A 27,229-nucleotide genomic window follows, 5' to 3' on the forward strand; every position below is an offset into this window, starting at 1 on the left:
TAGACTTCAATCTTTGATGTTTCTTGACCATGAAGAGTGTCTATGTTTAATCTGTACATTTACAGAGACAGCATTTAGGCTGTGTCTGCATAACTTGGCTTTTAAATAAATTGGTCTGCAAGGAAAAACTGCAGTACAGAAAAGAATGAGTTGGCAATTCCTCTTAAATTGTTAACCAAGATTGGCCATTGTTTTCACAACTCAACCTCCCGCCCTAGCAATAATGCAGTCAACAATGAACTCTTTCCTGCTCCTTACCAAACTTTGCAACCCATATTCATAGGTCTTACCACTACTTTGAATAGTATGAAACAGAGCCACCCAGTAGTGGGCCCCTACTAAACATCATTATTCATACACTCATCTTCTCTGATGCCAAACTGGGATCCTCAATACCTTTTTTAGTTTTTGTTTTTTATGCACTTGAATACTCATTCAGTCATGTCCAATTCTCTGGGATCCCATGGACTGTAGCCCACCAGGCTCCTCTGTCCATGGAATTCTCCAGGCAAGAATATGAGAGTGGGTAGCCATTCCCTTCTTCAGGGGGTCTTCCTGACCCAGGGATTGACACTGGGTCTCCTACACTGCAGGAAGTTTGGTAACCGTCTGAGCCTCCGGTGAAGACCTGAGAATATTTAGGCCAGTCATTTCCAGTGATAGCTCTCGTTTCTAATCTGCTACTCACTTATGGAAAGTGGATGAAGAGAGCATCCTAAAATAAAACAAACAATTTTAGAAGGGTTAACAATGTGACTAGCATACAGAGTTAGGAGGGGCAGAATCTGAGCTGAGAAGTTACACAGAAAAGGGAATGACAATGGGAGAAAAAGGTAACTAAGAAGAGGTTGCCTTTCATCCAGTACCAGAGAATGAAGGAATGAGAAAGCTGGACGTCCTCCTTGAGCAAGACTTCTCCTTCACTCTCTATATGCAGCTCATTATCAAGCCATCCTCATTTTTTACTACAAGGGATAAAATACCTGCTGTTTTTTCCCCAAAAAAGAATAAAGTTTTATTCACTTGTAAAACAATAATATTTATTTTTAAATTTAAAAACGATATAAAAAGAGAAAAAAAACTAAAAATTACCTCCTACCCTACTACCTAGAAATAAGCACTGTTTTAATATTTTGTGGAACAGCCTTATAGATATCTCTCTATATACATAAACACATGCACATTCCTGAACACACATACAGACAATTTTATAGAAAGTGAGGCATGTCATACAAGGAGTTGGGAAACATTCTGTTTTTACTTAACAGGTCACAGAAGTCTTTCTATTTCAATAAACATAGATATACACAATATTTTTTTCACGTTTTAATGGTTGTATAATTTCCATTGATAGGAATATGTCATAATTTATTTAACGAATCTTTCATTGAAGGAAAAACTTTTTTTCAATTTTAACAGTTGGGACAGCACTGATACTAATACCTTGTACATGTGGTGTATGTGTAGTTTCTTCAGTTGTATCCGACTCTTTCGAGACCCCATGGACTGCAGCCCACCAGGCTCCTCTGTCCATGAGATCCTCCAGGCAAGAATACTGGAGTGGGTTGCCATTTCCTCCTCCAGGGGGTCTTCTCCATCCAGGGATCAAATCTGTGCCTCTTGTGTCTCCTTCATTGCAGGCGGATTCTTTACTGCTGAACCACTGAGGAAGCCCAACCTTGCACATATATATGTGCTATGATATGAGAATTTCTTTACTAATCTGGTAACAAAAAGTAGTTCTTGTCTTTTTATTTCTACTTTTTGATCGTTAGTGAAGTTTTTAACATTTTGTAGGGCAGTTATATTCTTTGATAAATTGCTGCATCCATTTTTTCTATTAGAAAGATTTTGTATCTTATTGAGTCATAAGACCACTTTGAACATTAGGAATATCAACCCTCTTATCTTTCATATCATTCAGGTGTCACAAATGTTTTCCCCAGTTTGCCCCTTGCTTCACAATTTTATTATGTTTTTACTGAAGCATTTAATTTTTACATAGTCAAATTCTTTCTTGGTTCAGCCCTGTTGAATTAATCTCCTACAGTTTCTACCAGCACTAACCTAAATCAGATGGCTTATCATCTTTCACCCAGATAACTGTAAAAACCTGGATGGGTCTCTCTGATCTGCCACTGGGAATCTACACTAACAGAGGTGTCAGAGGGTTCCTTTTAAAATGAAAATCTGTCCAGGTCATTCTGTCTAAGACTATTCAGTGGTGTGTGTCTCAGTGGTGTATGGCTCTTCTAGGAGTCAATAAAATAACAACTAACTTTGGCAAATATTCCTGGAGCATTATTTACTGGTGAAGATTTTTGAAGAAAGAAGCACATTAATCTTATTTTAGGAGAAACATGGGAGACGTCCCTGGTGGTGTAGTGGACAACAATCTGCCTGTTAATGCAGGAGACACGGGTTCAATTCCTGGTCCAGGAAGATCCCACATGCCACGGAGCAACTGAGTCCATGCGCCACAGCTGCTAGGTCAGAGCGCTACAGCTACTGAAGCCCACGCACCTAGAGCCTGTGTCTCTCAACAAGAGAAGCCACCCCAATGCGATACCTGTGCACCGCAGCTCGAAAGGCGCCCCCGCTGCTTGCAGCCAAAGGAAGCCAGAGCGCAGCAAGGAAGATCCAGCACAGCCAAAGATAATTAATTAATTAAAAAGAAAAACACAAATATATTATGGAGCAGGATCCAAAATTCAAATGAATTTTTAAGATAAGCAATAAGGTTTCAAAGACACATCAGTATTTAGGAGGAAATGTTTAAAAGGCAATGGATATAGAGGATAACTCTCTAATGCTTTGACATGTGCATCGGGGAGTGCCTTGCATTCACCAAAATTCACTGCCTTTTCCCCTTGTTGACGTAGATTTCCCAGCCTCCCTTGAGGTTAGATGTGACAATGTGATTGAATTCTGGTCCATGGAGGTGGAAGACATTAGGGTGATCATACAATGTATTGCCCAAATCAGGACACTATTGGGAGTGCAAGAGGACACTTGCACTGTTCACTGCTGTCCTAGGAATTCAGGCATAAACTGGGGCATGTGATCACCATGGGGAGAAGTGAAGTGCGTCACCCCAAGGTGGGCCCAGGCCTAACTCGCTCGTCTCTGCTCCAGTCTGTTGAGAGATGGGGCAGATGCTGGAGGAAGCCTCAATGCCCTGGATAGAGCCATGGCTTGCACTAAACTGATCTGACAGTGAGAACACCACTTCCAGCATTTCAAACCATTGCAGTGACAGCAGTTCTTGTCCTGACTAGCACAATGTGGAATTCAAGGCTTTCTATTCGGCCTTCCCCTAGCTTTCCAGCCGTGCCTTTCATCATTCTCTAGCTTGAATTTAAGCTCTAGCGAACCGAGCTGCTTGCTCACATGTTTTAAGTATCTGTTTATGTGTCAATCTCTTCCACTAATCAGGGAGCTCCTTGATAGCAAAAACTTAGTCTTAATTATCTTTGTAGCAAGTCACGACCTGGCACATAAGACATTTCATAAATATCTGTGGAGTGAAGAAATATTTACCCATGTAAAGAGTAAATTTTTCAGCAGTGGCTATTTCATTATACTATCAGAATACATGGAAGATCTTTTATCTCTGCAAAGACATGTTACTCAAATACAAGATTTTGAAAAAATGAATTAAGTACTTTTGTAACCCTAAAACATGAATAAAAAAATATTCTTCCTCTTAGCTGTCAATGTTCCTTTATCTCTGCTTTCTCCCTGCACCCCACACACTGCTTATAAACACATACACACTCGTATTTGTTCACTTCCTGGGGGAATTTTTGACTTAACTAACAATAGTAGAAGTTTGAAGGAAAAAAAAGAGTTACAATTTTAAGTTCAGATCCTAATGTTGGCCACTAATCCTTGCATGAGGTGCTTTTGCTCAGCAGGGGGATTTATCTCTCCTGCTACCCAAGATGATTAAGAGTTGACTTACAATTGATGATGATGTACACTAGAGCATGTTATCAACTTAAGAAAGGGGCTTTGCCTGCATGATTTAATTAACATTAATGGTAGTTAAGCTGCACACACAGAGCATAATGTCCTCTTTGCTCTAAGAAAAAGAGGGGCTTTCACCACCTAGATTATGAAATATTGATGAATTCATGTATGCTGACATCCATCTAAAAATGGAATTGTTCAATCTGTCACTCCTTCCCCCATCCACATACAAAAACGTAATGGCAGTACTGAGATAAACAAAAGGAATGATGAGGGGGCGCAAATGAGGAAGGAGAATAGGAGTCAGGAAGGAAAAACACTGCAAATGAAATATGTCAGGCTATAACCACAGACGCACAACATCCACAAACAGTCACACACACACACACACAGACAAACACCCACTCTACTAACTAATGCAGCTTTGCTTTCATGCCAAATATTGGGGAAACATTAATTAGAGAGAAATCTCATTAATCCATTTCTCAGTTCATTAATTATGCATCAATGCCAAGTTTTTGTTGGCCTGACATAAGACGATCCTGTTCCAACGAAGATCTTATGCTGCACATTGCACAACAGTTACGGGGATTTCCTAACTCCATGGGATGGGGCTCAGGACCTACTCAATTCATATGTTGTATGTATTTGTGTCCTCTGATAAGTATTTTGTGATTATGAAATGTTCTTTAAGCTCACTACAACTGTTTCTTAGTTAACACTTCATCCGTCTCTGTCACAAACATATTAGGAATTCTATTCAGCTGACAAAAAAAGTGACACAACATTGCAAATATAATTAATGCCACTGAATTGTGCACTTAAAAATGGTTAAAGTGGTAAATTTAACGTGATATCTATTTTGTCACAATAAAATTTTTAAGTAAAAGAGACTATCTATAGATTTTTTAAGAAGTTGTTCTAGGAAGTCTATGGATGTAAAGAAAAAAAAGGTTGACAAGTTCTCAGTTTCAAAAGACCTCACAATGTGTTTCCTTGTATTCAGAGAAAATATTTTGAGATGAACTTCAGAACCCAGACAAACTCAAATGTGCAAAGATTTGAGGAAAGCAACGATGTTTAGTGGTCTTATCAACAAATATCAATTGAGCATCTGTAAAATTCTTAGCATTGTACCAGTTAATTTGGAGCTGTTTTGGTTGTTTAGTCACTACGTCGTGTCTAACTCTTTTGCAGCCCCGAGGACTATAGCGCCACAGGGTCCTCTGTCCATGGGATTTCCCAGGCAAGACTGCTGGAGCAGGTTGCCATTTCCTTCCCCAGGGGATCTTCCCGATCCAGGGATCAAACCTTGGTTCCCCTGTACTGGCAAGGGATTCCTACCCACTGTACCACCAGGGAAGTCTTGTCTACTGTATTTACCGAACAGGTTTATTTACTTAAATTCTCTTCTTCATTGTACATCTGATAAGGTACATATTTGTCCCATCAACCTTCCACTGAGCGGTTGTCTGGGATCAGCCCAGCCTGTAACAGAGCAAGGAAGAAGATAGGAGTGCCTCTTGCCTAACACTATATAATGTGTGGAATATGAGGGAAATCATTAAAGGCTATCTAAGGAGAGACTGCTGAGAGAAGTACATGTCAGTGTCCGAATGCCCATCAAAGAAGGGTCTCAGTGGGTTAATGAGATCTTTGCTAGGAAACCAAGTGGTCAGAGAACAAGATGCAGCAGTAGGTCCAAATGGGTGGGCTGCATTTTTGTATGTTTCTTAATATTCATGCTCTGTCAGCAGACCCAGTTTACCTGATAGAGACCAGAGGCTTGGGACGGATGAGGTTCAAATATCCTCCATATGAAACAACTAATATTTATGCAGCATTTTATACATTGCCAAGATGGTTCTGGGGAAGAAGTTTCACAGGTGTCATTTCAGCTGAACCTTGAATCAAGTAGATATGAATAGTATTCACAATTTACAGATGAAGATAAGGCTTGAATAATGGGCTACCACTGTAGAAACAGCTCATCTGGGGCTTGACCTTCACTCCCTGAGTCACCTAGAAGTAAGGTCATTTCTCCAACTGGAGGAGCCAGTCTTTGGGTAAGTTGTCTGCTGACCACCTCCTGGCTGGCTGGTCAGAGAAGCAGCAGTAACAGGAGCTGCACCCAGGATGAGGAAGATGATGGATCCTGGAGGTCTTGGTGAACTTTTTGAGATCTCAGTTTCTCACTTAAGAGGTCCTAGAAGAAAAGCAGTGGGAAATAATGGTCAGGTATGAATCCTCATTAAGTTTTTCCCTGATAACTTTCCAAATTATTTTCCAACAAAATACAGAGCAATTTAGCGCATATGACTCAGAAGCAGTGAAAAGAGGTTAAGTAAATTTTCAATTAAAAACCAAAAAGCCCTCTTTGCAGAGCTATCTACTTAGGTATATGCCTCAGGCTTCTTAGGAAATGTGTCTCTAAAAATAAAATCTAGAAATTTTATTGATGCTGAACCTATCTTACTCCAGCAAAAAGAAATAATATTCATTAATAGATACACAAACTAATTATAAAACAAAACAAAATCCTCCAAACAAAAGCAATAGAAGGCACAATTTTAAAAAGGTTTTAAAGCCTAATCACCTCACACTTATCTCATTGAGATGCATTTCTAATAAAATTATACTTACTGTTAAGTCAAATCATGTAACTTTTAAAAATCAACTGTATATTAATAGTAATTATATTGGTGACTTATAGTGGAGCTGTTTGGACCTCATGTTCATAGGAAATTTTTTAAATTTTAAAGTTCAATTTATATAAATGTTTTTGTCAAAATATTAATAAAAGATACTTAAGCACAAACATATATTAGAATAATATCTTATGGATGAGCTGGAATGGAAACATAAGTTTAAGGGAAAAAATGATGTAAATACTTATAAAGAAAGCATAAATATTTACTTTTTAAATGGATGGTAGGGATATTAAATTGCTATGGTATTTAGATCACATTAATTTCTATTAAAAAAGAATACAACATTTTAATTTTTAAGTAAAATATTTCCCTGAGAGAAATTATATCATCTGTAATTATTTGCACTTATAATAAAAATTTTCAACTGTAACAGTGTTCAAGAGGGACACATACTTTTGCAAAATTCTTTTGGGATGCCTAAATGGGAAAAGAATCTGAAAAATAGATACACGCATATATATATAATTGAATCACTTTGCTGTACATCTGAAACTATCACAACGTTGTTAAATCAACTATACTCCAATATAAAATAAAACGTCAAAACAATTCTATTAGACTGCATGTGAATAGGAAAGTTTAAGGACCATTATGCTATAGGGACACAGCATTTGTCTAATATTTGTGTTGGAAATGCAGTTATTTCTAAAATGTTCTGTAGAAGGCAGAAAATCATATCCTGAGAGTACAACATCATAGCAATGTATTACTAAAGCAACCATAATCTTCTGAAATAACTATTTGTGTCTCAGCCAACACCTCCTACTATTGGCTGCCTAGTTCTTCTACAAGTACATCTTAAAACCTATTTGCCAGCTCATCATGCATATCAGGGAAGAAATAAGAATTTGGGAAGCTGCTGTAACATAATAATATTAAGCCACACTATGATAAGTGATAATTCTCTTCTATAATTAAAGGCACATGCATACACATGATCACATAAGCCTTGACCCAATCCAGCATAACACATGTGGCTGACATGCAGGATTACATTAGTTTTCCAGGAGTTGCTCCTAAGGACTAATCAGGAAGTTGCTTATCCTCAGGGAACAGCATATACCTAAATAAAACAGGCCAACATTGTACACAGGAACAACACATAAAACAGGAGAGGACCATCTCTTTGCATGTTTTAATTTATCTTCAAGGCAAAGTGACAGGAATCCATTAAAGTTAAACTGGAATCAACTTTTAACAAAAATCCAGGAAAAAAAGTAGATAAAACAAGTTTGCTGGAGCTATTAAGACATAGAGTTCTGCTACAAAAGTGTTCAGAAAAAGTTTTACAATCTAAACACAGTGAAACTCCCTAGTGTAAAACACTCTTAGCTAAATTATGGGAAAAGCCAATGTCGTATCAGCACCAAACAATCACCCAGCATCAGAATGAAAAGAAGGAAATGTTGTTCTGAATAGCTTGCCAAGGCTAAAGAAAAGTAGAACAGTTGCTGAAGACGGATTGTACAGACCAAAAGGACGCATTCTAATTTGTGTTGCCACTTAAATTTTGAAATAGGTCATTATCTTCAAATTTTGGGTAAATATAGCTGCATCAGAGTAAAACAGAGAGAAAGAGAGAGAGGGAGGAAGAGAGGAAAAAAGGGCTTAACAAGAAACAGTGAAAAATGCATTTTAATTTTTAGATTTCTCTCAATCGATATATCCTATAACTCATTATAGGAGTATGCATGCTGTATTTTCCCTATTTAACTTTTGCTGAGAGATAAAGATTAGGTTAAGTTTACAAACAGTAGATCTAGGCATCCCTATAGTAAACAAGTGATTAACAATATCTTTTATATAGTCTTTAGAAAACCATTTTAATGTTTGTTTTCAACAACTTGACTGCTTTAGTATCTAGTGAAATATTTTTTAAGCAAAATCACTTGACAATTTAACATAACACAGTAGTTCCTAAACTTTTTGAATATAATAATATTCAAGCTTATCATAAGGAAAAATTTCAAAAGCCACCAAGTTAAAAAGAAGGCTAGACTAAATCTCTATGTATTCATCATGTGGCTTCAACAATGCTCAACTCATGACCAATCTTGTTTCAGCTATAACACACCTACTTGTTCCACCCATATTATTTTTGAAGCAGATCCAAATTATGAGATGATTTACTTTTGTTTCTAGAGTAAAATGTTTGAGGGCCCTCTCCTGTCACATTTCAGTTCTTGTATTTTTAATAATAGTTAAAATCTACAGGTCCACCTGGATTATTGCCCACCCCACTTCTGCAGATTTGCCCTGACTCTGTGCCACCCTCCCCATGACAAGGTTCTGTGGTCCGTGGCGGGGAAGCTCCTGGCATAATGAAAATAGCTGGTAACATCACTTAGAAATATGCTTGTTCATTAATGCCTTCACATATACTCACAACACAAACACTGCTTGTGCAGCTTTATTTCTCAGGAATATACTTGTCACTACGAGTTTATAAGTAGATTAAGAAAGATAGAATTAACAGGACTTTTTTCTCCTCGTTATCCACCAAACTGAGCATTTCTCTGCTAACAGCACAAAGAGCTAACACAGGCCACTGTTTTATTAAGCGTTGTTACTCCCCAACAGCTGTTCAGAGGCTTTTATGACCTTGAAGTTACCTTTGAAAAAAACTCCCCATCTTTGTGGGCTGCAAATCTTTGCGCAATACAGCTTGAGAGCTGGCTGTGCTTGTTGGCAGTCTCCTGGAGAAGCTGAGAATAAATGAGTGAAGGCTGTGTTCACACACTTGGAAATGACAATAGCACACTGGAGGCCTTGGTACACCCGTACATTAATTTCCTTTATATAAAAGGCCAACATCCAATGCTATTAGTCAGTCCTTCTCTTACATATGAAATTCACTTTTGTAGGAAGAAAGAAAAAGAAAGCTTCTTTTTTCCTCTACATAAGAGGGATAATTTCTTTAGTTTCCTCAGTAAGGAGCTCTAAAAAAAAAATCTTTCCTGATTTCTGTTCAGTGCATAACATGTAATACTGATTAATGCTAATAGGGTTCACATATTTAAAAAAGAGTGCACTCAATCTCATGATTATAAATACCATTCAGAAAGTGTGTGACTGGAATTTATTGGTATGACTTTAATTCAGGTCAGTTTTAAACTCCTAAACTTTTACGTTTAAATGAACAGAATTATCTCCATTAAATCATACTTGACACTGATTGTAGTTATATAAAAAGAAATGTTATAACAGTGTTACACATACTTTATTAGTGGAAAGCAATCATTTCCAATTGAATTTTCTTTCTAGTTTCATGGAATATCCTGTTTGGTAATTATGAATTTCTGAAAAAATACATCATCACTTAAAGATTCCAATTTTGGCTTTATTTTTCTAAACATGTCCATTACAGAGCTGAGCAAATAGTATATATAAGATAATGAAATCTTGCTTACATAGTAGAATGTTTTTCTAAAACATATTTCAAACATGAAATAAGACAATCTAGTTTTCAGCCAGGGAAATTATTATCTGCTGCATATGTATCATACTAATTAGATTATGCCCAAATCCTGGTAATTTGCATAATTGTATTTAATTTGCCAGAGGGGTCAAATTATAGCATTGGACCTCTACTAAGAGGTAATGCTGCTTAGTCAGCAAAAGGCTAACACATTCTAAAGAAACTGAAATGCATTTGAAACTTTAGAATAATAAGATGCAGTCTTTTCAGAGGTCCAATTTGAATAGAAATCCCCCAAGAAATGCAAGTAGTTACATATATATTAATCATGTAATATGGTTAAACATTGGTTAGAAGTTCTTGTTTTTCATCCCTTTCAGTTTACTGTCCATTCCTTAAATGTATTTTCTGGTCACTTAACTAGCCTATCATTAAAACGTAAAAGGCTCAACGGTTAAGACTCTGCCTGCAATGCAGGAGATGAGTGCAAGAGACACAGATTTGAACAGAAAGATTCCCTGGAGAAGGAAATGCCAATCCACTCCAATATTCTTGCCTGGAAAATCCCATGGACAAAGCAGCCTGGCGGGCCTCAGTCCATGTGGTCACAAAGAGTCAGACATGACTCAGTGACTAAATTACAGCAACAGAGAACCAATCTAAATTTATCAAACTGGAATCTTAGAGGTGGGGGTTCTGGAGGTAGGGTGAGGCAGAACCTGAGCACCAGAATTGTTTACAAATTTCCCCAGAGGACTTTTTAAAAAAGCAGTTTCATTGAGATATAATTTACCTACCATAGAATTCACTTACTTAAAAAATACATTTCAGTGGTTTTTTAGCATATTCACAGATAGATATGACTATCATCACTGTCAGCCTTAGATCACTTTTATCATTTCTAAGGAAACTCTTTAGCTATTCTCTGACTGTCCTGCCATCCACACCATTCCTGACTCTATACATTTCCCTGTTTTGGACTTGCATCAAATGGAACCATACAATTTGTGATCTTGTATGGCTGGCCTCTTTCCCTTAACATAATGTTTTCAAGGTCCAGCCAAATTGTTGCATGTATTAGTACTTCATTCCTTCTTATGGCCAAAGAGTATTTCATTGTATGGATATACCACATTTTGTTTAGGGACATTTGGGTCCTTAGAAGATTTAATCACTAGCCATATTTGGTAACTAATGATCAAGAGTTGATCTCAAGACAGTTTCAAGCTCTCACAAAGCAAGGAAGGAAAAGAAGCATGGCTGGAAAGGCAAGGCTTAGGATGGAATTGGCTCTGCATTTACTAGTCATATGACCTGGGCAGTGTTTTTAATTCTCTCCATTTTTTTTTCTTCATTTTTAAAATAGGAAAAATAATTTCTCCTTCTTAGAACTGTCATGAGGATACATGAGACAATCTGAGTAAAACTCTTAAAATTGCCTGGCACACAGGAATTTTACACATGACAGCTATTATTTGCATTTACCCTGTTGAATGAATATATATCAGTCATTTATATACAAAGTTATATAAATAGTTGGACAGGTATTTCCATCTAGAAAGTAAATTATTATAAGCAAAATAAACTTCTCCAAGTTATGAGAAAGTAAAAGAACAGATTGAATGGTACAATTTCTTCACTTTTTAAAAGAAAGTAAAAATTATATTAAAAGTCCACACTGTCATTTGAAAAAAAAAATTGCTTCTGTTTAAGAATACAAATCAGATTTTTATTGTTCCATTGCATTTTCAAAGTCCACATAGTTTGAATACTACATGAAATTTCTACCCATATAAGTGCAGTTATTATATATATGTGTGTGTGTACATACAAACACATGTGAATGCACATATAATTACATCGAACAGTTAACACTGAACTCTTGATATATGCCAGGCAATGTACTTTATATTCATCAGTATAAAGTATTACATTATGAGTCAACCCTTCCAACAACCTTACATGATCAGCTAAGGAAATCAAAGCATCAGGTAGTCAAGAATCTTGTTCTTGACCATAAAACAAGTGAGGAGCAGAGCCCAAGTTGTTAACCATGACTCTTGTAAGTTTTTCCTCCATGCATTTGTACATAAGATAATGGAATAGATCTTGTTCCTCAACCACAGAATGATGTTTATTACAGCTTGAAGCAGTCTTTAATAGGTATTAGTTAAACCCTCTTAATCAATAGATGAAAAGACGGAAAGCAAGGCCTTGAAGTGGCTAGTCCAATATGGTTAGTTCTAGTCTCTTGTTCTCCAATCTAGTTTCTTTCTACCACCTCATGCTGTCCCAGTACCAAGGTTCCATTTTTGTTTTAAAAGGCAATGTAATAGGAAAATGCCAAGCATGTCTAGGGTACCCATATTGTGTCTGCCTTAAGAGTCCTTACCTCATTCTCCTGCTGGAATACTACCCATATTTAAGGTTCAACTCATATGTAACCTCTTCTGTGGAAGTTTCCTCCTAGTTATTCTGTCGTTACTTTGGAGGGTCCTTATATTCTTTTTACCTAATACAGGGCTAGCTCAACGCATATTTACTGAATGTAAGCAAATGTGATGGGATAATAAAATGAAATAACTGGGATCAATATTGAGGTTAGAAGTGGATTATAAAGAGCTTGGAATGCTATGCTAAATTTTTAAACTGAAAATTGTGAAAGGTAGAGGTGCAATAATATTTATTTTTCAGCAAAATAGGTCATTGTAGTACAGTGATTCTTAACAGAAGGTGCTGGGTATAGTTCAGTTAGTAGTTAGAAATGTCGAATTTGAGTTCAAATAACAGCTCTATCACTATCCATGTAATAACTATCCATGCTAATAAAGTGTAAAAAATATGATTTTAACTAAATGGCCTATCATTCCAAGAGCAGGTTTAGATTTTTTTGAAACAACATTTGCTGCAACAAAATCTGAACTATAATATTCATTCAGTTCCATACTATCCAGCATCAGATTATAATTGCCTTGTTTAATACAGTTGATATTCCACATGGAATTCATTCTGCTTTTTATAAATATTCCATCATGGATTAGATCTTTGCTTAAGCTTATTATCTGATCACAGTTTCCATTATAATTTGTCTGAGTCTGTCCCCACAGGACTGCTATGCCCAGCTTTTCTTTGCTTGTTATCAGATGAAGATGAACAGTGCAGAACTGTGAATAAATTGTATAATTGGATAAAGTCATCTTGCCTGGCTCCAGGCTGCTCTGTCCACTTCTGAAGACCCACATTGCCTTTCTGCTCTCCAACTCTCCTCCTCCATCAAAACAAAAAAGAGAGTGATATCCTCATTTATAGCTAAAGCTGATTCAGGTATTTGTGTTGTAACCTCCTTATCTCTAATTGTGGAATGAAAGGATTTATCCTTTCATTTTTCAAAGAAAAATTTTTTCTTCCAGAGTTAGTGGAAGGGAAATTCTAGATCAAATGCTAACCGTGAAGGCAAAAGAATTTTCGTCATATTAGGGTGCTGTGTGTGTTAGGGGAGGGTGAAGTTGTGGTGAGAGAGGTTTGTGTAGAAAAATATGATCAGAAAGAAAATCTCTACTTATCCCATATTTTCTCGTAAGCCTCAGTCAGTTCAGTTCAGCCGCTCAGTCGTGTCTGATTCTTTGCGACCCTATGAATCCCAGCACGCCAGGCCTCCCTGCCCATCACCAACTCCCGGAGTTTACCCAAACTCATGTCGATCGAGTTGGTGATGCCATCCAGCCATCGCATCCTCTGTCTTCCCCTTCTCCTCCTGCCCCCAATCCCTCCCAGCAAGAGGGTCTTTTCCGATGAGTCAACTCTTCGCATGAGATGGCCAAAGTATTGGGAGTTTCAGCTTCAGCATCAGTCCTTCCAATGAACACCCAGGACTGATCTCCTTTAGGATGGACTGGTTGGATCTCCTTGCAGTCCAAGGGACTCTCAAGAGTCTTCTCCAACACCACAGTTCAAAAGCATCAATTCTTTGGTGCTCAGCTTTCTTTATAGTCCAACTCTCACATCCATACATGACCACTGGAAAAATCATAGCCTTGACTAGATGGACCTTTGTTGGCAAAGTAATGTCTCTGCTTTTTAATATGCTATTTAGGTTGGTCATAACTCTCCTTCCAAGGAGTAAGTGTCTTCTAGTTTCATGGCTGCAATCACCATCTGCAGTAATTTTGGAGCTCAGAAAAATAAAGTCTGACACTGTTTCCACTGTTTCCCCATGAAGTGATGGGACCAGATGCCATGATTTTAGTTTTCTGAATGTTAAGCTTTAAGCCAACTTTTTCACTCTCCTCTTTCACTTTCATCAAGAGACCTTTTAGTTCCTCTTCACTTTCTGCCATAAGGATGGTGTCATCTGCATATCTGAGGTTATTGATATTTCTACTGGCAATCTTGATTCCAGCTTGTGCTTCTTCCAGCCCAGTGTTTCTCATGATGTACTCTGTATATAGGTTAAATAAACAGGGTGACAATATACAGCCTTGACGTACTCCTTTTCCTATTTGGAACCAGTCTGTTGGTCCATGTCCAGTTCTAACTGTTGCTTCCTGACTTGCATATAGGTTTCTCAAGAGGCAGGTCAGGTGGTCTGGTATTCCCATCTCTTGAAGAATTCTCCACAGTTCATTGTGATCCACACAGTCAAAGGCTTTGGCATAGTCAATAAAGCAGAAATAGATGTTTTTCTGGAACTCTCTTGCTTTTTCAATGATCCAGCAGATGTCGGCAATTTGATCTCTGGTTCCTCTGCCTTTTCTAAAACCAGATTGAACATCTGGAAGCTCACAGTTCACATATTGCTGAAGCCTGGCTTGGAGAATTTTGAGCATTACTTTACTAGCGTGTAAGATGAGTGCAATTGTGTGGTAGTTTGAACATTCTTTGGGATTGCCTTTCTTTGGGATTGGAATGAAAACGGACCTTTTCCAGTCCTATGGCCACTGCTGAGTTTTCCAAATTTGCTGGTGTATTGAGTGCAGCACTTTCACAGCATCATCTTTCAGGATTTGAAATAGCTCAATTCATCAGAGCCCCAAAAATGGAAGAAGCAGCCAGTGACTCTGAGCATGTGACTGGTTACCTGGCTACAAAGTGATAGATAATCAAAGTGGAGGGTCAGGATTCTTAGTTATGCAATAAGTTGGCTCCAGACATCAGAACCATGCGAGGCACAGAGTAGATATACTATAGAAGCTTTTGAGAAATAACTGAAGGTCTAGAACACAGGGCAGGCAAGATCAATGGAATCCAAGGGGATATATAAGCTATGTCTTGTGTTTTTTCTATTTTATAAAGATTGTAAGTTCATTTTTCCCTGTAGCTCAGCTGGTGAAGAATCTACCTGCAATGCAGGAGACTCCAGTACAATTCTTGGGTCAAGAAGATCCCTGGAGAAGGGATAGGCTAATCACTACAGTATTCATGGACTTCCCTGGTGGCTTAGACAGTAAAGAATCTGCCTGCAAGGCAGGAGACACGGGTTCATCTTCCCTGGGTTGGGAAGATCCCCTGGAGGTTGGCATGGCAACCCACTCCAGTATTCTTGCCTGGATAATCCCCACAAACAGAGAAGCCTGGCAGGCTACAGTCCATGGGATCCCAAAGGGTCAGACATGACTGAACGACTAAGCACAGCACAAGGTCATTTAGGGCAGGACTATGTATTTTCATCTTTGGTCCTTTATAACTCTATCTTAGATGAGTTTGACCTCCAGGTGTACTGATTTCAAAGTCAGTTTGTAGAGAAGGGCAAGAAGCAAGATTGGGCAAGGTGGGAAAACCATTCAGCAGTTCAAATTGGCGTTTATGAAGGAGAATGTTGAACTGGAGCTCAGTCAAAGACAAAGTTAATGGGACCTAATTTGCCTGGAATACGATAGCAATGGGAGTATTAAAAATCAAGTTGCTCCACTGGCAGGGAGTGATATGTAGCATCCCATTCAGAGGCTGATGACATAGGAGACAAGATCCAGTTCCCAGGAAGAGAGAACAGGCTGTCAGAGATCCAGCCAACTGGACTGGTTTCAAAACAGGTTTCAGTTCCAGGCAGGGAACTGGAATCACAATATGGGAGACCAAAGCAAAAAGGACTCATAACTGGGCTGTATGAACATGGCAGGAATTTTACAGATGGATGAAATTACATTTGTACTAATAATAATGGTTTGTAGTCAATACATATCACATATTCTTGCAAGAGAAAATGAATGCATGTCCTACTCTGCCATCTTGGAACAGAATTTACTGTCTCATAGTTACTTCTCTAAATTATATTACTTAATTTTCTCAACAACTCTCCTAGACAGATACTTTTATTATTTCTGTTTCATAGATAAGGAAATCAAGAATCAAGAACATTAAATAACTTGCCCTTGGTCACACAGCTAATGAACAGAGGACTGGATCTAACTAACACAGCCTGTTCAAGAGCATATACAGTCAACCACCATTGAAAGTATTAAATGAAAGAAGGCTTACAAAGCTCTTAGCAGAGTTCCAGTTACACAGTAAGGAGTCAGTGAAGATTATCAATTGTTAACAGTATAGTAATAAAGGTGGCTCAGAAGTAAAGAATCCACCTGTCAAAGCAGGAGGTGCAAGAGATGCAGGTTCAATCCCTGGGTCGGGAAGATCCCCTAGAGTAGGGAATGGCTACCTGTTCTGGTATTCTTGACTGGAAAATTCCACAGACAGAGAAGCCTAGCAGGCTACAGTCCATGGAGCTGCAAAGAGCTGGACATGACTGAGCAACTGAGCACACACACAGAACACAGTAATAGAAGCAGCACTATTAGCTGCGGCAGTAGTGGTCCCTGTAGCAGCAGTGACACATAGGTGGAACTTGGAGCCAGCTATTAAGGCCTATGGGCTTCCAACACGGCTCAGTGGGTCAAGAATCCACCTGCAGTGCGGGAGATGCAGGAGAAATGGGTTTGATTCCGGGGTCAGGAAGATCCCCTGGAGAAGGAAATGGCAACCCGCTCCAGTATTCTTGCCTCGAGAATCCCATGGACAGTGGAGCCTGGCAGGCTACAGACCATAGGGTTACAAAGAGTCGGACATGACTGAAGTGAATGAGCGCACATGCATTAAGACTTATCGACTGTTTTGCTCCACAGGAGAGGACTGATGAGATGGACACTGTCCTAGCACACAGGGGCTGCGAATCAGATGTGAAGGAGTAAGAACATACAGAGACATACAATGCAGAACCCTGCCCTTTTCACAAAAGCAATTGAGAAGAAACATAGAATAGGAGTTCAAAGCATGGACTTATTCTGTTGTTTATCAGTAGTGAGACCTTAGGGGAGTTACTCAACAGATGTGAGTTTCAAACAACTCACAACTGTTCCCAGCAGAGTGCCCAGCATATAGTAATCATTCAATAAATGCTTGTAGAATAAGTCACTGCTAAATTTCCATTCAACAAACAGAACCAAAAACCATCCCCGTATATATCTGCTGTTAAACTTCTAAAATAATAAGGCAAAACCATCCCACTGAGTGTAGCTTTTATAACTGATATAATTTGTTACCACACCCACTTAAAATTTCAGGAGCCTCCTAATCTATGCTCAAAAACTGTAGCACAACCAGTGAAAACTGGGCGATGTCCTATTCATTCCAGTCATCCTGATGCTATGTTGCTATAGCAGGTATTCCTGCTATTCACTTATCTGAAGCTATTTTGACTTGAAAGGAGTGAGCATTTTGAAGAATATCTTATTTCTCCCCCCACAAAGCAGGTCAGTTTTTAAAGCACTTCTCATTTTAACTATGATGTAATTAAATATGAAAATATTTATTAAAACGAACAGGTCATCTCTTTCCTTGGGTACCCTTTCACTGTAAATTTGAATTTCATTTCCTGGGACTCAAAAGAAAATAATGCTGTAATTCATGGGGGATTGGGACTGAAGGAGAGAGGAAGGGGGCAGTGGGGGGAAGGGGAGAACATTACTGCCACCCCTCGCTCATTTATCTAGAACTGAGAAAGTGTGGAGGAAACTTGACACTTCCTTGCCAAATGTTCACAGAGAGTCTGACTTTTGTTTTTACTTCCATGACCTTTAATGTCTCTCAGTGCAGCCAGACCAACTTTGCATATATATTGACACTATGGAAACCACACAGATAAGCAGTTTGGGGTTTGCATGCTGTATTTACTTTGGCACTTAACAATGATACACATATTTTCATGTTAGAGCTCCCAAGGTCTTTGTTCTAATTTTGAGTTGCTTTTCTCTTTTATTCAGCTTTTAGATTGCTTCATAAGGACTGCAAAAATGCAGGTATTCTTAAACTTTTTCTTTTTTTGCTAAGTATAGTTCTATTTTGTTTTGGAGTGCATTGTTTGCTTTAACAGAAGTAGGAAGGGTCTTGTTCAAGCTGGGAAACACACTCTGGAGGGATACAAGTAGAGGAGTGAGGAAGGCATCTTTGCAGCCACCAAGGGGACAGAGCCAGCAGCAGGATGTCCTTCACAGCTGCGCGTGCATGCGTTAAGTCGCTTCAGTCCTGCCGGACTCTGCGACCCGATGGATGATAGCCCACCAGGCTCATCTGTCCTTGAGATTCTCCAGGCAAGAATACTGGAGTGGGTTGCCACGTCCTCCTCCAGGGGATCTTCCCAACCTAGGGATCGAACCTGTGTCTCCTACATCTTCTGCAGTGGCAGGTGGGTTCTTTACCATTAGTGGCACCTAGTTTTCTATTTCTTTTCACCCAGGAGTTTCAGAGCGCACTTTGACATCTCTGATTGCCTCTCAGAACCATTCCCTTATCCCTTCTGGCAAGAAACTACTCCCTTCAGTTAGTTCTCACACTGTGTTTTGTTAAGGAAAAAGTCTCTACTTCTGGAAGTCTAAAGAAAGATGTATCAAGAAGGATCGCTTTAAAAAATCTGATTAAATATATACTAATTTTAAATGGCTTCTATGGGACTGAATTGTTTGTGCTCCCTCAAATTCATAAAATTCATGTATGTTGAAACCTACATTCCCATTGTGATAGTATTTGGAGATGGGGCTTTGGGAAGGTAATCAGGTCATGAGGCTGGAGCCCCTGTGAATGGGATTAGTGTCTTTTATAAGAAGAGAGAGAGATGACATTTCAGCCATGTGGCCATACAGCAAGAAGGCCACCATCTACAGGCATGAAAGTAGGACTTCAACAGACACTGAATTTGCTGCCATCTTAATCTTAAACATCCTAGCTTCCAGAACTGTGAGAAATGTCTATTGTTTAAACAAATCAACCTGTGGTATTTTTGTTATAGCAGCCTGAGCTGAATACAACAGTAGTAAAATACAACAATATTTAACCATTTGACTTTTTAAGTGTATGGTTCAGCAGCATTAAGTACATTCATACTATTATGCAACTGTTACCATTATACATCTTCAGAGCTTTTTCATTATGTTAAATTCAAACTCTATACCCATTAAAAAATAGCTTCCCAGCCCACAAGCACCATTCTACTCTCTGTCTGAATTGAACTATTCCTGATACCTCATATAAGTGGAATCATATAATTTGTCCTTTTGTGTCTGGCTTATTTCACTTATCACAGTGTCTTCAACACTGTACTGTATGTCAGAATTTCACTCACTTTTAAGTCTGAGTAATATTCCATTAAGACTGTATCTGTTCATCTGTCAATAGACATTAAGCTGTTTCCACTTTTTGGTTATTGTGAATAATACTGCTATCAACATGGGTGTACAAATATTTGTTCTAGTCCCTGCTTTCAATTCTTTTGTAGTGAACTTAGAAGTGGAATTGCTGGGTCATAAGGTAATTCTCTGTTTAATTTTTTGAGGCATTGCCATAAAGTTTCCCATAGTTCTATTTCATGTGTCCACCAGTACTGTACAATGGTTCCAGTTTCTCTCCATCTTTGCCAACACTTGTTATTCTCTGCTTCATTTTTTAAATTTTTTTGGTGATAGCTACTATCTAAAATAACATGTTATTGTGTGAAGGGTATGATCACATTGTTATATTTTAATTTTTCATAAACTACAGTTTTGGCCTAAATTTCTAGATGTTTTTTACAAAAGATTTGGAACTTACTATGACAGTCTAATAACAAGAAATAATATTTTTATTTGACTGTCAATATGGTGCCATCTTACTTTAGCGAGTAGCTAAAGAACTATTTTAGTTAAGTAAGGTGAATAAGAAAACTAAGCTTATAGACTACTTTAGTAAAATGCACAGGACATCATGCCTAATTGGATTAGGTATTTATAAACAGCAAGAACAGAATCTTCTCCATGTTTCTGATATGGACAACTGATAGATGGCAGTGCTATTTACCAAGATATGGAAAATAGGATATTATAATAAAATATGCTGCACATCCAAGTAGACATGTTCAGTGGAAATGCTGGGTTATATGCAACTGAGTTCAGCAAACAGGGAAAAGCTGAGGAAAAGAGAATTTTGGAGTTTTCACCTTATGATGATGCCATCAGCCTGAAGACCATCGGCAGAGAAGGGACCGCAAAGAACTGATCAGTGGGATACACCAGTAGCTGAGGGTAGGCAGAGGAAGAGTAAGAAGGAATGATTATAGAGTTACAAGAATGATTACACAAAGAAAGATTTTGGCCCAAACTGAAGACAAAGCTGAAGACAGATAGGATAAAAAAATAATGAAAGCTACCTACTGGATTTAGTACCTAAGCAACCACAGGTAATGTTTATAGAGCAGTTTCAGAGAGATACATTGGGGAAACAAGTGTGCAAAGCAAATAGAGCACAGGCTTTCACAAAGCTCGGGGGTGAGAAGAAGGAGAAAGACAGGGCGGCAGCTTGAGAAACGCACTTTGCTTTTATATGCTGAGATAGAGTTGAGTCTGGTTATAGGTTAAAGGTAAGGAGCTAAAGGAGAGGAAAAGGTTAAAGGTACAGGACAGAAAAGAGGCAGCAGATGGATCCAGGGAGAGAGTGAGATCCAGAGCACAAGTGGCTGGATTAGAATCAAGGTTTGTAACAGAGAAAAGAGGCAAGTTGTGTTTATAGAAGGTGGGGAGGGGGAGGGCAGGAACTAAGAGCATTCATGCTTGATATAGTCTTTGTGAAATAGGAAGTAAAGTCACCTACTGAGAAAACGTGCTATTTTAGAAAATCAATATGGTATACACTGAACGAAATGAGTTAAAAGTATAAACAGGAAGCTAACATAATAGTTTAGATGTGAGTTTATATGGGACTTAAGTAGAATGATGGCAATATGATTGGAAAAGAGAGGTGGACATCATGGCTTTTTCTTCTCATATTCTTCTGAAAATGAGAAGCATTGTTTTTTGTCTGATTAAAATTCTGATAGACAACATCCATGCCATGAGAATTGCCACATGACACCAATATTTTAAAACATCTAAAATAAAAGCAATAAGATCCTTGACATCAACCTTGGTGATAAATTTTTTAAAAAATCTGACTCAAAAGCAAGGCAACAAAAGGAAAACTAAATAAGTGGGATTATATCAAACTAAGAAGCTTCTGCACAGCAAAAAAACTATCAACAAAATGAAAAGGCTACTGAATGGGAAAAAATATTTGCAAAACATATATCTGATAAGGAGTTAGTAGTCAAAATATATAAGGCATACAATTCAATAGCAAAGAAACAACCCATTAAAAAAATGGACAGACAATCTGAATAGACATTGTTCCAAAGCAGACACAGATAGACAACAGGTACCTGAAAAAAAAAAATGCTGAATACCAGTAATCAGCAGGGAAATGCAAATCAAAACCACAGTGAGCTATCACCTTACACCTGTTAGACTAGCTCTTATCAAAAAAGATAAGAAGTCAAAAGTGTTGGAGAGGATGCAGAGAAAAAGAAACCCTTATACACTATTGGTAGGAAAGTAAATTGGTGCAGCCACTACAGAAAACGGTATGAACGGTATGAAGGTTCCTCAAAAAATTTAAAACATAACCACCATATGATCCAGCAATTTCAGTTCTGGGTCTTTATCTGAAGAAAACAAAGTGAAAATATTAAGTCAAAAAGATATATGTACCCCCATGTTCACTACAGCATTATTTATAATAGGCAAGATAAGATAATAATCTAAGTTTCCATCAATGGATAAATGGATAAAGAAAATGTGGGATAAAATGTATACACACAGAGAGACAATAGAATATACTTCAGCTATTAAAGGAAGGAAATTCTGCCATTTGTGACAACATAAATGGACCTTGAGCATATTATGCTAAGTGAAAGAAGCTATCAAAGAGAAATTCCATTTGATATCACTTACATGTAAACCAAGCCAAACCAACCAACAAATAAAAAAACCAAGCTCATAGATGCAGAGAGCAGATGATCAGTGGTTGCAAGAGGCAGTGGGTAGCAGTGGGCAAAATGGGTGAAGAGGGTCAAAAGGTATAAATTTCCAATTACATAATAAATAAGTCATGGGGATATAATGTACTGCATGGTGACTATATTGTTGCATGGTGACTATATTGCATATTTGAAAGTTGTTAAGACAGTAGATCATAAAAGTTCTCATCACAAGATTAAAAAAAAATTTTAACAGTGTATGGTGATGGGTGTTAACTATACTTATGGTTGTAGTCATTTCATAATATATGCATTATATGCACAATACATGCATTCAATATATATCATCATACTGTACCCCTGAAATTAATATAATGTTGTCTGTCAATTATAACTCAATAAAAACAAAGGTTTAAAAAAGAACAAATGCAACTGGCCAATAAACTTAAGAAAAAATGTTCAGTATAATTTTATATATATAAATATGCACATATAAATATATATATATAGAACATATAGAGCTAGAACAGGAGAAGGCAATGGCACCCCACTCCAGTACCCTTGCTTGGAAAATCCCATGGACAGAGGAATGTGGTAGGCTGCAGTCCATGGGGTCACTAAGTGTCGGACACGACTGAGCGACTTCACTTTCATTTTACTTTCATGCATTGGAGAAGGAAATGGCAACCCACTCCAGTGTTCTTGCCTGGAGAATCCCAGGGACGGGGGAGCCTGGTGGGCTGCGGTCTATGGGGTCGCACAGAGTCGGACACGGCTGAAGCGACTTAGCAGCAGCAGCAGCAGAGCTAGAACAAAACATCTTTGAAGCAACAAGATTCTCTAAAGACAAGTTTTTTTAGATTTCAGAGATGAATATCAATATTAACTTGCCCTTCCCATTTCAATCTTTGAGTGATCCATTGTAACACCTTCTCTGTCACACACACACATTCTTATGTGTGTACATATATGTATAGAGTAGAACAATTGATTTAAGAGAAACTAGGGTAAAGACAAAAAGGAGCCTGACCAAAACCTATGTAAACCAGAAATAAAGATTGCAATAATGAATGACATGCTTTTTAAAAAACTGTGGTAAAATAGAGGAACTAATAGAGGAACTATACTCCATGGGGTCGCAAAAGGTTAGACACGACTTAGCGACTAAACAACGATGATACATAACATAAAATTTACCATTTTAAGATACACAGTTTAGTGGCAGTAAGTACATTTACTTTAATTGTGCAACCATCACCATTACCTATCTCCAGAACTTTTCATCATCATCATATATATATATATATATATATATATATATATATACGCTATTGTGAACAATGCTGCTAAAACTAAGTGTACAAATATTTGTTATAATGCTTACTTTCAATTCTTTGGGATATATCTCTAAAATTGGAATTAATGAATCATGATAATTCTATGTTTAATTTTTTGAGGAACCACTATATAGTTGTACCATATTGTATTTCCACCAACAATGCACAGGGTTTCAATTTCTCTACATTTTTGCCAACACCCATTATTTTCTACTCATTTGTTTTAATAACAACTATCCTAATGGGTGAGAAGTGGTATCTTATATATATGATTTTGTTTCACTAATGACTAATATGTTGAGCATATTTTCATGTGCTTATTGGCCATTTATGCATTATCTTTGTTTGTTATTGTTGTTCAGTTGCCCTCTTTGGGAAAATGTCTATTCAAGTCTTTCCCATTTTAAAGTCGGCTTGTTTGTTGTTCTTGTTGTTGGTTGTAGGAGTCGTAGAAGTCCTTTATGTATTCTGTATGTTAATCCCTTATCAGACATATGATTTGCAAATACTTTCTCTCAGTCTGTGGGTTACCTTTCCAGTCTTTGTGTGTGTGTGTGTGTGTATGACTATGCCGGCTCTTTTGCGACCCCACGGACTGTAGCCCGCCAGGAGATCTCTGTCCATGGATTTTCCAGGCAAGAATACTGGAGTGGGTTGCCAGTTCCTCCTCCAGGGGATCTTCCAGACCCAAGGATCAAATCTGTGTCTCTTATGTATTGACAGGCAGGTTCTTTACCACTAGCACCACCTGGAAAGTGTTGTTAATTTTTTATATTTTGATTTTTTGGCCATGAGGCATGTGGCATCTTAACTCTCCAAGCAGGGATCACACGCACACTCCCTGCACTGGAAGATGAAGTCATAACCACTGGACTTCCAGGGAGGCCTCCATGATAGTCTGCTTTATCCTCTATAGGCATACCACACAGGACATGAACCATGCTCCTTCTCACCACAGTACCAAAAACTGGATTTCCAGCTTTTCTAGAAAAAGTAAGAGATCTAGTAAACTTGGACTCATGTTCTCATGTGTCCAGAGTCAGAACACTTGTTTTAATGCAGTGCTTCCAAACCTTTTAAGCAGAGGCTCAGTTAAAAAAATGGTAATATTTGAATAGTACACTGGAGTCAGCAGAAGAAGCTGCTTGAATGAGGCAATGAACTCAGGTTCATTAGTATCCCCAGATGCTGTTGTGATCAATATCTGGCCACATTGGTAACCCATTCTGGTGAGCTATGAACTGTTGAGATGTTTCTAAGCAAAAGAGTGAAAGTATCAGTGCTGCATTTAAAATGATAACTATAGCAGAAGTGTAGAGAGCAGGCAGGAGGCAATCAAATACGTTAGAAGTTTTCCTAGATCAGTATAGGGAAATAGCTATAAAGGCTGGTCATATGGCACTGCTAAGGACAGAGAAGAGGGTCTTCCAGAGACTTTTAAAGATAGAACCTAAATATCTAGTGCCAGAGATAGCTTCAGACTTCCCTTCCAGCAGGAACTTAACGACAGAGGTACAGTCTTATTGGTAAAAAAAAAAAAAAAAAAACACCTGAAGCTCAGGTTGTCTTAAAAATTCAAATGTAAACACAATAAAAATCAGTTAAGTCTTCTATTAACTTAGATGCTTCAGAAGATTTTAGCCGCATGAAAGGCAAATTGATAAGCAGTAGTATTGTTTAAAAATATTGTTCCAAGCTTATTAAATAGCCTGATAAATAGATTTTCATTTTAGACGTTTGATGTCTTATGTATCTTTATAAGCACTGGCTTATAAATATAAGGGTTATTTTCCCCCCTCCCTTCGTCATCACATTTTAGCCTTATCTGATCTAAAAGGGTGGGGCTCATCATCCGCAGTAACCACAGAGCCGCCTGAGAGGCAGCGGTACGGTGTATTCAAGTCATTTAAGCCTGCAGTAGTGAGTGTAAGTAAGTAGGTTATGTCCAGCACTCTTGTACTTGGCACCGTTAACATTAACAATCTACTTAAAATACATTCACCAGCTTCTCCTGCATTATAATTTTTACTTCACACCATGGAGGTGGCATAGGTGTGATTTTTTCTTTTCTAAATGAAACTGTTGAGGGGATTTCCTCCTTCTTTCCTTCTTTATTCTCTGAAACATAAGTTTAGAGATTTCTTTTTTCTATAAATGATTGCATGGGTACTTTGAATTTTACATCAATTTTTTTGTTTTTCCCCATTGAAATCAAAATATGGTCCGATTCCCTTGAACTCTGGCAGTTAGGAACTCAGGAGACCTTCAAAGGAGAAGACTGCAGCTCAGGAAAGGAAGGACTGACCGCAAGACTCTGCCACCCTGTCCTTCGGGGTTATCTGTTGCAGGCAGCGGCTGTCGTTTTGCGCATAATTCACTTGAGACAACAAAAAAAAACACACTGAAGTCAGACGCAGAACATGCCAACCAAGAGAATGAGTTTGATCTATTGCGCGTCTCACCAGGAGTGAAAAAAAGAAAAAGGCAGGAAAATAGAGTGGCTTCACGGCAGGAAGGAAGCCTGTGCCTCAGAGACCCAGAGAGGAGAGCAGGGCTGGATGGATACTCCCTGCAGAGTGCCGCCACACACAGAGAAGCAAATTTGCATAGATACACAGTACTTCCTCCTCTTGTGAAAGCTGCTGGGAAGAAGTACTTCTATGCCAGGCCTATTGTGGTTGGCCTACTGTGTGACTGAAGAATCAAAGAAGAGAGAGTCCTCCAAACAGAAGAAAGTAGGATGGGATGCTTCCCCCAGCCAAGGTCAATGTCCAGACCAGACATAATCATAGTCCCCAGAAGCACATGTCTTGTCAGAGAAGGTCTGAAAATTCTATTGCCTTTAAAAATCTAATATTGATCTAATTATCACCTTCACCCCCAGATTTTCCAAATTTGCCAATATTATGCTTTTTTTTTGGTAAAGTATCCAAACTCAGTCCTAAAAAAATTTTACCAGGCCCCAGAATGGGATTGATTTCCATTGAAAACCCTTGGTATTGATGATAAAATAATTTTCCCATACAGATTCTCTCAGAAGCAGTGAGATGTTAGATATACATTTTAAACAGGGAGTATATAATTAGTAATGCTACAAACTGTCAAGGCATCATACACAAATCATAATTTCACTACAATGGGAACTCAAGCTCAGCTTCTCCCTGATTTTCTGGCCTATTTATAGCATGACCTGAAAACAGATCTGACGTCATAACCAGAATTGCGGTGCTGGAGAAGACTCCCGTGAGTCCCTTGGACAGCAAGGAGGTCAAACCAGTCAATCCTAAAGGAAATCAACCCTGATTATTCATTGGAAGAACTGACACTAAAGCTTGAAGCTTCAGTACTTTGACCACCTGATGTGAAGAGTTGACTCACTGGAAAAGACCTTGATGCTGGAAAAGACTGAGGGTAAGAGGAGAAGGGGACAACAGAGGATGCGGTGGTTGGATGCTATCACCAACTCAATAGACATGAGTCTGAG

The 27,229-nt window shown here is 38.2% G+C and overlaps 1 long non-coding RNA gene across 4 annotated transcripts in view; it reads right to left on the reverse strand.

Annotated features, from left to right (window-relative positions):
- Positions 1–1,013: 1,013 nt before the first annotated feature.
- Positions 1,014–27,229, reverse strand: part of LOC110145668 (uncharacterized) — a 120,627-nt gene continuing 94,411 nt past the window's right edge. For all 4 annotated transcript variants that reach the window (XR_011487775.1, XR_011487774.1, XR_011487773.1 and 1 more), the window contains one exon: positions 1,014–6,178. This is a non-coding gene — a long non-coding RNA (uncharacterized lncRNA). The remainder of the gene's footprint in view (positions 6,179–27,229) is intronic.

This window comes from Odocoileus virginianus, chromosome 5 (genome assembly GCF_023699985.2).
Source record: "Odocoileus virginianus isolate 20LAN1187 ecotype Illinois chromosome 5, Ovbor_1.2, whole genome shotgun sequence".
Classification (NCBI taxonomy): domain Eukaryota; kingdom Metazoa; phylum Chordata; class Mammalia; order Artiodactyla; family Cervidae; genus Odocoileus; species Odocoileus virginianus.